The sequence below is a fragment of the Saimiri boliviensis genome, chromosome 14 (genome assembly GCF_048565385.1).
Source record: "Saimiri boliviensis isolate mSaiBol1 chromosome 14, mSaiBol1.pri, whole genome shotgun sequence".
In the NCBI taxonomy this organism is placed as follows: Eukaryota; Metazoa; Chordata; class Mammalia; order Primates; family Cebidae; genus Saimiri; species Saimiri boliviensis.
In genome coordinates, this window is record NC_133462.1 from 34,601,456 (window position 1) to 34,612,742 (window position 11,287).

The following is an 11,287-nucleotide window of genomic DNA, read 5'->3' on the forward strand; positions in this document are numbered from 1 at the left end:
TGTGGGGATTTTTTGTTTGTTGTTTGCTTGTTGGAGGGGGACAGAATTTATGAGCCAGAGCCAGGCGTGGTGGCTTGCTTCTGTAATCCTAGCAACTCTGGAGGCTGAAGCAGGAGGATTGCTTGAGCCCAGGAGTTCTAGACTACCATGGGCCACAAAAATGAGGCCCTGTCTCTACAAAAAAAAATTTTTTTGAATAGCTGGATGTGGTGACAGGTACTTGTATTCCCAACTGCTTTAGAGAATTGCTGGAGCCCAGGAGGTCAAGGCTGCAGTAAGTGATAGCACTGCTGCCTTCCAGCCTGAGCCAGATCTTACTGGTTTATTTGTTTGTTTGGGACTGAGTCTCACTCTGTTACCCACGCTGGGTGCAGTGTCACGATCTTGGCTCACTGCAGTCTCCACCTCCCAGGTTCAAGTGATTCTCCTGCCTCAGCCTCCCAAGTAGCTGGGACTACAGGTGCCTGCCACCACACCCGGCTCATTTTTGTACGGGTTTTCACCATGTGGCCATGCTGGTCCCAAACTTCTGACCTCAAGTGATCTGCCGCCCTGGCCTTCCAAAGTGCTGGGATTGTAGGTGTGAGCCACTGTGCCTGGCCTGGATCCTATCTCTTGAAAAAAAAAAAAAATTAAAAATCAGAAAATCATCCAGGTAAGATGATGTGCACTTGTAATTCCCAGCTATTCGGGAGGCTGAAGTGGGAGGATTGCTTGAGCCCAGGAGTTTGAGGCTGCAGTGAACTATGAAGGCTCCACTGCACTCCAGCCTGGACAAAGCAAGACCCTGTCTCTAAAAAAAAAAAAAAAAAAAAAGTTTTCAAATTTATAGGGTCCAATTTGCAAGCACCAACTGCAAATGTTTCTTAGGTCCCCTCCAATGACAAAGACTGGGCCAGGGTGGACAGGGAAGCCCAGGGAGGGTGATATCATGTTGGCCTCCTAATGTTTCCTTTGAGAACCCCTCCAATGGGCCAGTTGGCATGGGCCACCTAGGGATTCCAGGGTGGGGTGGCAGGGGATACTCTGCTGTGGTCCCATTTGAGGCGTGGTCACCAGATGTATTTTTTTCTTCCCCAAGTTTCCTTCTTGATGGAGGGCTGGGCCAGCTTATGAGGCCTGACAAGAGCTCCCTGCGCCCATCTACCACATTGGACCTGATTTTGGAGTTATCACCCCCACCAAAAATATTTATAAGTCCTCCTCCTATGGTAGTGACTGGCCTGGACTAGGTAAGAAGGACTGTGGCGTGCTCTCCAGGCTCAGCCCTGGTCCCACATGGGTTCCTGTTTTAACATGTGACCCCTGCCAATTTTTTTTTTTTTTGAGTTGGAGTCTTTCTCTGTCACCCAGGCTGGAGTTCCCTGGCACAATCTTGGCTCACTGAAACCTTCACCTCCTAGGTTCAAGTGATTCTCCTGCCTCAGCCTTCTGAGTAGCTGGGATTACAGGCACCTGCCACCACACCTGGCTAATTTTTTAATCTTTAATAGAGATGGGGTTTCACCATGTTGGCCAGGCTGGTCTTGAACTCCTGACTTCCTGATCCACCCGCCTTGGCCTCTCAAAATGCTGGGATTACAGGCATGAGCCACCACACCTGGCCAAATTTTTCTCTTTCTTTTTCTTTTTTTGATCTTCAGTAACAAGATGGAGTGTCCGGCCAAATTTTCAAGGGCACATCCAGGAACTAGGCCTCACATGTGACTGAAACTAGGCCTGGGGTGCTCTGCCCTAGGGTTCCTAGCTGGTCTAGGCTGTTTCCTTATCCCCACCCCATCCTCAAGGACTTACGAATGTTTCCTGGAGACACCACCCACAATCAGATGCCTCTGAAGGAAGGCAGCCCACCTGTGGTCCCTCTGCTGGCCTCCTTCTTTGGCTGTGACCAGTCCCTACCACTGGCTAGGACATAGAAACCTTTGCACACAGAGCCTCCTACAAAGGAGACCCCATGGGGCTGGGGGCAAACTTAGGCCACCCTCTCCAGTCCTCCCTGGTTGGCCAGGTCCAATCCCTCTTCTGGAAAAGAGACTTAGAAAAATTTCGGGAGGCTGAGCACAATGGCTTACACCTGTAATCCCAGCACCTTGGGAGGCCGAGGCAGGCAGATCATGAGGTCAGGAGTTCAAGACCAGCCTGGCCAACATGGTGAAACCCCATCTGTACTAAAAACAGAAAAATTAGCTGGGCATGGTCCTGGCATGGTTCTGCCCACCGCCAGATTGGGCCTAGTAGTTGGTTGAGCCCTGAAAACACTTCTAAGGCCCCCTACACAGCTGGGGCAGCCCTAGCTGGCCCTAGAGGCTGGAGGAAGTTAAGTACTGTGATCCTTTGTGGGCCCAGTTATATTTGTCTGTTGAACAAGTTTCCAAGACCTCCTGCAGGCTGGCTATGGATACCTGAGAAGGCTTCCTGGCTTGGCTGTGCAAGGATCCTTTTTGAAGAATACAGTTGGACAAAAGTTTTTTTTTTATTAGAAACAATAGCCAGGCATGGTGGCTCACGCCTGTAATCCAAGAACTTTGGGAGGCCGAGGCAGGTGGATCACTTGAGGTCAGGAGTTGGAGACAAGCCTGACCAACATGGTGAAACCTGTCTCTATACCAAAAAAAAAAGAAAAAAGAAAAGAAAAAAGAAGTCCAGTCCTATTATCATGTTAAAAATAATTTTAAAAAGCTTCCGGTTCTGGCCTGGCGAGAGCTCGTTCAGCGACATGAAACTGCTCACCCACAATCTGCTGAGTTCCCATGTGTGGGGGGTGGGCCCCGTGGCTTCCCCTTGCACCTCCAGGCCAGCGAGGTCCGCATGTGCCCTATGGAGTTCCACCTCCAATTCATGGCACTTATGATACCCAAGGTGAGTGGGCGGCGTTCCTGGAGGCGACGGATAACTTGCACCTGATTCAGGTGCCCAGAGGTCTGGTTGAGGGGTATGAGGAGAATGAAGAGTTTCTGAGGACCATGTGCCACCTGCTGCTGGAGGTGGAAGGAATGGAGGGCACCCTGCAGTGCCTGGAGTCTGCACGTATGTTCCCCATTATCCGCGGGATCCCCTACATGCCGCTGAGTGAAGAGGAAAACCAAGAATTGATTGTGCCAGGAGCCAGTTTTTCTTGTAATGATCGTGTGTATTTTTGTTGATGTATACCGTTTCTGAATTCTGCCATGTGTATCCCCATCCCTTGACCCAGTGACACACCAAACACAATGTTCTTGAGCTGGATAGTATACATTTTTTTCTTTCCTTTTTTTTATTTTTTGAGATGGAGTTTCACTCTTGTTGCCCAGACTGGAGTGCAATGGCGGGATCTCAGCTCACCACAACCTCCAGCTCCCAGGTTCAAGTGATTCTCCTGCCTGAGCCTCCAGAGTAGCTGGGATTAGAGCCATGCGCCACCAGACCCGGCTACTTTTTTGAATTTTTACTAAAGACGGGTTCTCCATCTTGGTCAGGCTGATCTTGAACTCCCAACCTCAGGTGATCTGCCCACCTCAGCCTCCCAAAGTGCTGGGATTACAGGCATGAGCCATGGCACCCGGCTGTATTATTTTTTTTTTTTTTTCCTAATTAAAGGTTCAAAACCAAAAAAAAAAAAAAAAAAAAAAAAAGGCAGGGCATGGGCACCTGTAATTCCAGCTACTCAGGAGGTTGAGGCAGGAGAATCGCTTGAACCTGGGAGGCAGAGGTTGCAGTGAGCCACTGCACTCCAGCCTGGGCAACAGAGTGAGACTCTGTCTCAAAAATAAATAAATAAGGCCGGGCGCGGTGGCTCAAGCCTGTAATCCCAGCACTTTGGGAGGCCGAGGCGGGTGGATCACAAGGTCGAGAGATCGAGACCAACCTGGTCAACATGGTGAAACCCCGTCTCTACTAAAAATACAAAAAATTAGCTGGGCATGGTGGCGCGTGCCTATAATCCCAGCTACTCAGGAGGCTGAGGCAGGAGAATTGCCTGAACCCAGGAGGCGGAGGTTGCGGTGAGCCGAGATCGTGCCATTGCACTCCAGCCTGGGTAACAAGAGCGAAACTCCGTCTCAAAAAAAATAAAATAAAAAAATAAATAAATAAATAAATAAATAAATTGTAACAACTTATTTATTTATTGTCTTTTGAGATGGGGTCTTGCTATATTGCCCAGGCTGATCTTGAACCGCTGGTCCAACTGATCCCCCATCTCAGCCTCCCAAAATGTTGGGATGACTTGCGTGAGCTACTGTGCCCTGTGTTCTCCACATTTTCTGAGTCAGCCTGTGGAGGCCAGGATCAGCCCTGGCCATTCAGGGAGTTCTGTGGAGTGCCTTGGGCCCACCAAGGCAGCCTCTGATATCTTGGGGCTGAGGTACAGGTTAGAGTGAGACCCCGACAAGGTGGCCTCTGCTGAGGGGTCCAGGTCTGGTGGGGTCTCACTGGTGATTGGGTGGTCATCTAATGGTGGTCCATTTTATATTCTCCCTGGAGCTCGCCTACTGCATATGTAGGCTAAGATTCTGCCATGGTGCTCAGAATCCAGTTCAGTTCCTGAAGACCGGTGGCAATGGCAGGATCTCTCCAATCTCTCCAGGTGCCATCTGTAGACAAGCTCTCCTGAGACTGTCACTGCAGGATGGGGGGTGATCGATTACTGAGAATTCTGCAGGTCGACCGGCTCATGGAGGGCCCCTCCACTTCTGAGGACCCCCTTGAGCAGTCACAGGTGACCAGGATCTCCCTCCTGAGGACAGGATCACAGCCAGGGAGGCCTGGGAAGATGCCCTGCTCCTGGCCGTGGACTCACGTGGGGCCCTGTGGCTGAGAGTGCACCCTGAAATCTTTTCCAACTCTCCCTCTTAAGAGGACACGGGCTCAGGCTAACAAAGAGGCTTAAGGATGCCACTTAGAGTCCAGCTGCGTTCCTACAGTGCCTATTCATCAGACGCTTCAGAAAACCTTGGTGATATGGTTTGGCTCTGTGTCCCCACACAAATCTCATGTTTAATTAATTAATTAATTTATTTATGAGATGAAGTTTTGCTCTTGTTGCCCAGGCTGGAGTGCAATGGGGTAATCTTGGCTCAGCGCAACCTCCGCTGCTGGGTTCAAGTGATTCTCCTGCCTCAGCCTCCGGAGTAGCTGGGATTACAGGCATGCGCCTATTTTTAGTAGAGAGACGGGGTTTCTGCATGTTGGTCAGGCTGGTCTCAAACTCCCAATCTCAGGTGATCTGCCCGCCTCGGCCTCCCAAAGTGCTGGAATTACAGGCGTGAGCCACCTGCGCCCGGCCTGAATTTTAGTTCTAATGTTGAGGGTGGGACCCGGTGGGAGGTGATTAGATCCGGGCGGGGTGGGGGGGGGCAGCTTTCCCCCTTGCTGTTCTCCTGATAGTGAGTTCTCACGAGATCTGCTGATTTAAAAGTGTGTCACTTCCTGCTTTGTGCTCCTGCCTAATCCCTCCTGCCGTGAGTGAGGACCTGCTCGATCCCCAGTCGCCTTTCACCTTGATATAAATTTCCTGAGGCCTCCCAGCCTTGCTTCAAGTACAGCCTGCGGAACTGTGAGTCAGTTAAACCTTCTATTCATAAATTAACCAGTCTCAGGTGATTATTTTTATTTTTTTGAGATGGAGTCTCACTCTTGATGCCCAGGCTGGAATGCAGTGGCATGATCTTGGCTCACTGCAACCTCTGCCTCCCAAGTTCAAGCAATTCTACTGCCTCAGCCTCCTGAGGAGCTGGGATTACCACACCCCAGGTGGGGTATGGTAATATTACAGGTGGTTCTTTAGAGCAGTGCAAGAATGGAGCAATACAATTGGGAAAGATCTTGCAGGCTAAGCAGGGAGGTCCAGAGGAGGGTGACTTGCATCTGGCCGCAGTCTGGCTCAGGTGCATCTGAATCACCTGCTGGAAACATTTCTATTTCAGCAGGCCTCGAGGGGGCAAGAAGTGATGGAGTCGGGAAGAGGAGACAAAGTGGGGAAAGGAGAAAAGGGGGGATGAAGTGTGGAGGAGGCCAGGATGGTGCAGGGCAGGGTAGGTCTGGCAGAGGGGAGGGAAAGGGTAGGGATGGGACAAGGAGTTTCTAATTAAAATGCTCTGGCAGATCTGATTAAATTCCCCTGTGGGCCTTCAAAAACAATTCCTTCTTTTTATCTCTCTCTCTTTTTTTTTTTTTTCTTTTTAAGAGACTAGGTTGGCTGGGCAGGGTGGCTCACATCTGTAATCCCAGCACTTTGGGAGACTGAGGCAGGTGGATCACCTCAGGTCAGGAATTTGAGACCAGCCTGGCCAATATGGTGAAACCCTATCTCTACTAAAAATATAAAAAATTAGCCAGGCATGGTGGCGGGTGCCTGTAAAGCCAGCAACTTCGGAGGCTGAGGCAGGAGAATCACTTGAACTGGTTGGTGAAGGTTGTGAGCCGAGATCATGCCACTGCACTTCAGCCTGGGCAACAGAGTGAGACTCTGTCTCAAAAAAAAAAAAAAAAAAAAAGACAAGATTGCACTCTTACTCTGCCACCCAGGCTGGAGTGCAGTGGTGAGGTAATAGCACACTGGAACCTCCAACTCTTGGCCTGAAGTGATCCCCTACCTTGATGTCTCAAAGTGCTGGGATGACAGGCATGAGCCTCCACACCAGGCTATCACCAAAATTGTTCTAAGTATCCTCTGGTGGTAGAAATTGGACCCGGCCAGACAGGAAACACCAGGGATGGCTCCTTGGGCCTGATCATCCGTGCACCTCCTGAAAACACATCCAAGATCCCTACCAAAGGTGGCCTCTGTCCTGGACTGGCCAACAAGCCCCTCTGAGGTTGCCCTGGGTTCTCCCTTAGTCCCACCTGGGGCCTGATCAATAAATACACCCCTTTAAATCTAAGTCATCCTTTGGTGCTAGGCACAGGCATGGCCTAGCCACAGAGACTCGTGATGGGCAGCTGGGCCAGGCCGTGGTTCTGCATGGATTGTGGTACTGAAGCCACCTGGTGGTGACTCCTGAAAATGTCACTGTGGAGACAAAAAAAAAAGTGACTCCAATTTTGGATGCTCATCTGCCATGTTGATTTATTTATTTATTTATTTTTCATTTTCTTTTGTTTTTTGCCATGTTGATTTCTGATGAACCCCAGTCCTGGGAAGGTTTCCCAATTTCTACTTTGTCATAGGTCAATGGCAACTGAGGCTGGTGGTGTGGTCTTTTTGCTTCCCTAGCTCCAGCCAGCCTGACTCCTTTTTTATCTATTTACTAAGATAATTGTAGGTTAAAAAAGGCAGACTTATTAAAAGTATGAAAAGGCTGGGCGTGGTGGCTCATGCCTGTAATCCAGCACTTTGAGAGACTGAGGTGGGCGGATCACCTGAGGTCAGGAGTTCAAGACCAGCCTGGCCAACATGGTAAAATCTCATCTCTTCTAAAAAAAAAAATGAATACATAAAAAACTAGACAGATGTGGTGGTGTGCTCCTGTAGTTCCAGCTACTCGGGAGGCTGAGGCAGGAGAACTGCTTGAACCCGGGTGGCGGAGATTGCAGTGAGCCGAGATCGTGCCACCACACTCCAGCCTAGGCGACAGAGTGAGACTCCGTCTCCAAAAAAAAGTATGAAAACACATTGCAGGGTTGCGACATGCAGCACAGCCAGAGAGAAGCTGACTGCAAGGAGACAAAGGCTGGGGATTTCATAGAATGGTGCTGTGCTGTGTGCTGAACAGGGCTTTGTGCAGTACTGAAAATTCCAAGGTTGCAGGGAGCTAACTTGCATCCTCCCTCCCTATCCCTTCGCTCCCCTCCCCTCCCCTCCCCTTCCCTTCCTTCCCTCCTCCCTTCCCTCCCTTTCCCTTCCTTTCCTCCTCTCCTCCCCCTCCCCTCCCCTCTTCTTCCCTCCTCCCTCCCCTTCGCTTCCTTCTCTCATCCCTTTCCTTCCCTCCTCTCCCCATCCCCTCCCCTCTCCTCCCCTTCCTTCCTCTCCCCTTCCCTTCCTTTTTTGACAGAATCTTGCCATCACCTAGGCTGGATTGCAGTGGTGTGATCTCAGTTCACTGCAACCTCAGCCTCCCAGATTCAAGCGAGTCTCATTCCTCAGCCTCCCAAGTAGCTGTGATTACAAGCATACTCCACCATCCCCAGCTAATTTTTGTTTTTTTTTTTTTTTTTTTTTTTTTTTGAGATGGAGTTTCGCTCTTGTTGCCCAGGCTGGAGTGCAATGGCGCGATCTTGGCTCACCGCAACCTCCGCCTCCTGGGTCCAGGCAATTCTCCTGCCTCAGCCTCCTGAGTAGCTGGGATTACAGGCACATGCCACCATGCCCAGCTAATTTTTTGTATTTTTTTTTTTTTTTTTTTTTTTTGAGATGGAGTTTCGCTCTTGTTACCCAGGCTGGAGTGCAATGGCGCGATCTCGGCTCACCGCAACCTCCGCCTCCTGGGTTCAAGCAATTCTCCTGCCTCAGCCTCCTGAGTAGCTGGGATTACAGGCACGCGCCACCATGCCCAGTTCATTCTTTGTATTTTTAGTAGAGACGGGGTTTCACCATGTTGACCAGGACGGTCTCGATCTCTTGACCTCGTGATCCACCCGCCTCGGCCTCCCAAAGTGCTGGGATCACAGGCTTGAGCCACCGCGCCCGGCCTAATTTTTTGTATTTTTAGTAGAGACGGGGTTTCACCATGTTGACCAGGATGGTCTGGATCTCTTGACCTCGTGATCCACCCGCCTCAGCCTCCCAAAGTGCTGGGATTACAGGCTCGAGCCACCGCACCCGGCTAATTTTTGTATTTTTTTTTTTTCTGAGACGGAGTTTCGCTCTTGTTACCCAGGCTGGAGTGCAATGGCGTGATCTCGGCTCACCGCAACCTCCGCCTCCTGGGTTCAGGCAATTCTCCTGCCTCAGCCTCCTGAGTAGCTGGGATTACAGGCACGTGCCACCACGCCCAGCTAATTTTTTGTATTTTTGGTAGAGACGGGGTTTCACCATGTTGACCAGGATGGTCTCGATCTCTTGACCTCGTGATCCACCTGCCTCGGCCTCCCAAAGTGCTGGGATTACAGGCTTGAGCCACCGCGCCCGGCCTAATTTTTGTATTTTTAATAGAGACAGTGTTTCACCATATTGTCCAGGCTGGTCTTGAACTTCTGGCCTCTAGTGATCTGGCTGCTTGGTTCCCCCAAAGTACTGGGATTACAAATGTGAGCCACTGCACCCAGCCAACTTGCATTTTTTTTTTTTTTTTTTTTTTGGTATCAGCGAAGGGTTTGGTGGTTGCTGGGCACAGGAATATTGTGTTATTTGTGCAGGAGGGCTGTGTGTCCTGGAGCATAAAAGAAAGGCAGACTTGGCTGGGCACTGTGGCTCACGCCTGTAATCCCAGCACTTTGAGAGGATGAGGTGAGCAGATTATGAAGTCAGGAGTTTGAGGCTAGCCTGGCCAGCATGGTGAAACCCTGTTTCTACTAAAAATACAAAAATTAGCCAGGCATGGTGGCACAGGCCTGTAGTCTCAGCTACTCAGGAGGCTGAGGCAGGAGAATTGCTTGAACCCAGGAGGTGGAGGTTGCAGTGAACTGAGATTGCACCACTGCACTCCAGCCTGGGCAACAGAATAAGACTCCATTTCAGAAAAAAAAAAAAAAAAAAAAAAAAAAGGCAGACTTACAGCTTGTCTGCCTTCTCTTTTTGCTTCCCCTGCTCCAGCCAGCATGACTCCTTTTTCCTTATTTAAGACTCCACATACTTTATTGTCCCTAGTGTAAGAACAAGTACTCATCAATTCTGCTCTAGATCAACACAACCTTAATGTCATGATACAAATTATAGGCTATGACATGCATAGCATTCTTGCCTGTTCTGGAGCGTGGCTGACATGAACTGTGTCACCCAGGCTTGAGTGTAGTGACATGATCATGGCTCACTGTATCCTCAAACTCTTGGGCTCAAGCCATCCTCCCACCTCAGCCTCCGGAGTAGCTGTAATCACAGGTGTGCACCACCACACCCAGCTAATTTTTTAAATTTTGTAGAGATGGGGTCTCAGTTCCGTTTTTCTTTTTCTCCTTCCCTCCCTTCCTTTCTTCTCTCTCATGTCTCTTGCTTTTTTTTTTTTTTTTTTTTTTTTTTGAGACAGAGTTTCGCTCTTGTTACCCAGGCTGGAGTGCAATGGCGCAATCTCGGCTCACTGCAACCTCCGCCTCCTGGGTTCAGGCAATTCTCCTGACTCAGCCTCCTGAGTAGCTGGGATTACAGGCACGCGCCACCATGCCCAGCTAACTTTTTGTATTTTTAGTAGAGACGGGGTTTCATCATGTTGACCAGGATGGTCTTGATCTCTTGACCTCGTGATCCACCCGCCTCGGCCTCCCAAAGTGCTGGGATTACAGGCTTGAGCCACCGCGCCCGGCCTTTTTTTTTTTTTTTTTAACATGACTGAGTCTCGCTGTCACCCAGGTTGCTGTGCAGTGGTGCAATCCCAGCTCACTGTCATCTGGAACTCCTGGGCACAAACCATCCTCCCACCTTGGCCTCCCAATCTGTTTCGATGACAGGCATAAGGCACCCAGCATGGCCTCATTCGAATTTTCTAAGTCTGCTTATGCAGGCATGCACCTGTAGTCCTAGCTACTCGGGAGGCTGAGGCAGGATCCCTCCCTGGAAGTTAAGGCAGGAGTGAGCTGTGACTGCACCACTGCAATCTAGCCTGGGTGACAGAGCAAGACCTGATCTAAAAAAAAGTTTGACAGGTGGTGCAACACACTAGAACTTTAAAACTTTGAGATTCCATGATTCTGAGTTATATGAGTTTGGCAAAGACCCTGTGCTGTCTGTGCTTAGGTTTTTTCATGTGTAAGATGGGGAGAATCCCAACACTTTGGGAGGCTGAGGTGGGTGGATCACCTGAGGTCAGGAGTTCGAGACCACCAGCCTGACCAACATAGTGAAACCCTGTCTCTACTAAAATACAAAAATTAGCTGGGCATGGTGGCAGGCACCTGTAATCCCAGCTACTCGGGAGGCTGAGAGAGAATTGCTTGAACCCGGGAGGCAGAGGTTTCAGTGAGCTGAGATCGTGCCATTGCACTCCAGCCTAGATGACAGAGATTGTCTCAAAATAAATAAATAAAATTTATGAAACTCTTATTTCTGGAAATTTCCATTAAGTGTCTTGGACTGTGACCATGACTAAAACCACAGAAAGCAAAACTTTGGCTCAGAACTGACTACTGTATTACTGTAATTAATTTTGTATACAGGTGTGACCCTGGTGATTGCTGGCAATAGGGCACTGAAAATGCCACTGTTATCATGAAGAGAATT

At 49.7% G+C, this 11,287-nt stretch overlaps 1 pseudogene; it reads left to right on the plus strand.

Moving 5' to 3' along the window:
- Nucleotides 1-63: 63 nt before the first annotated feature.
- LOC141581028 (multifunctional methyltransferase subunit TRM112-like protein pseudogene) lies at nt 64-6,001 on the plus strand (annotated as a pseudogene).
- The last annotated feature ends 5,286 nt before the right edge of the window (nt 6,002-11,287 follow it).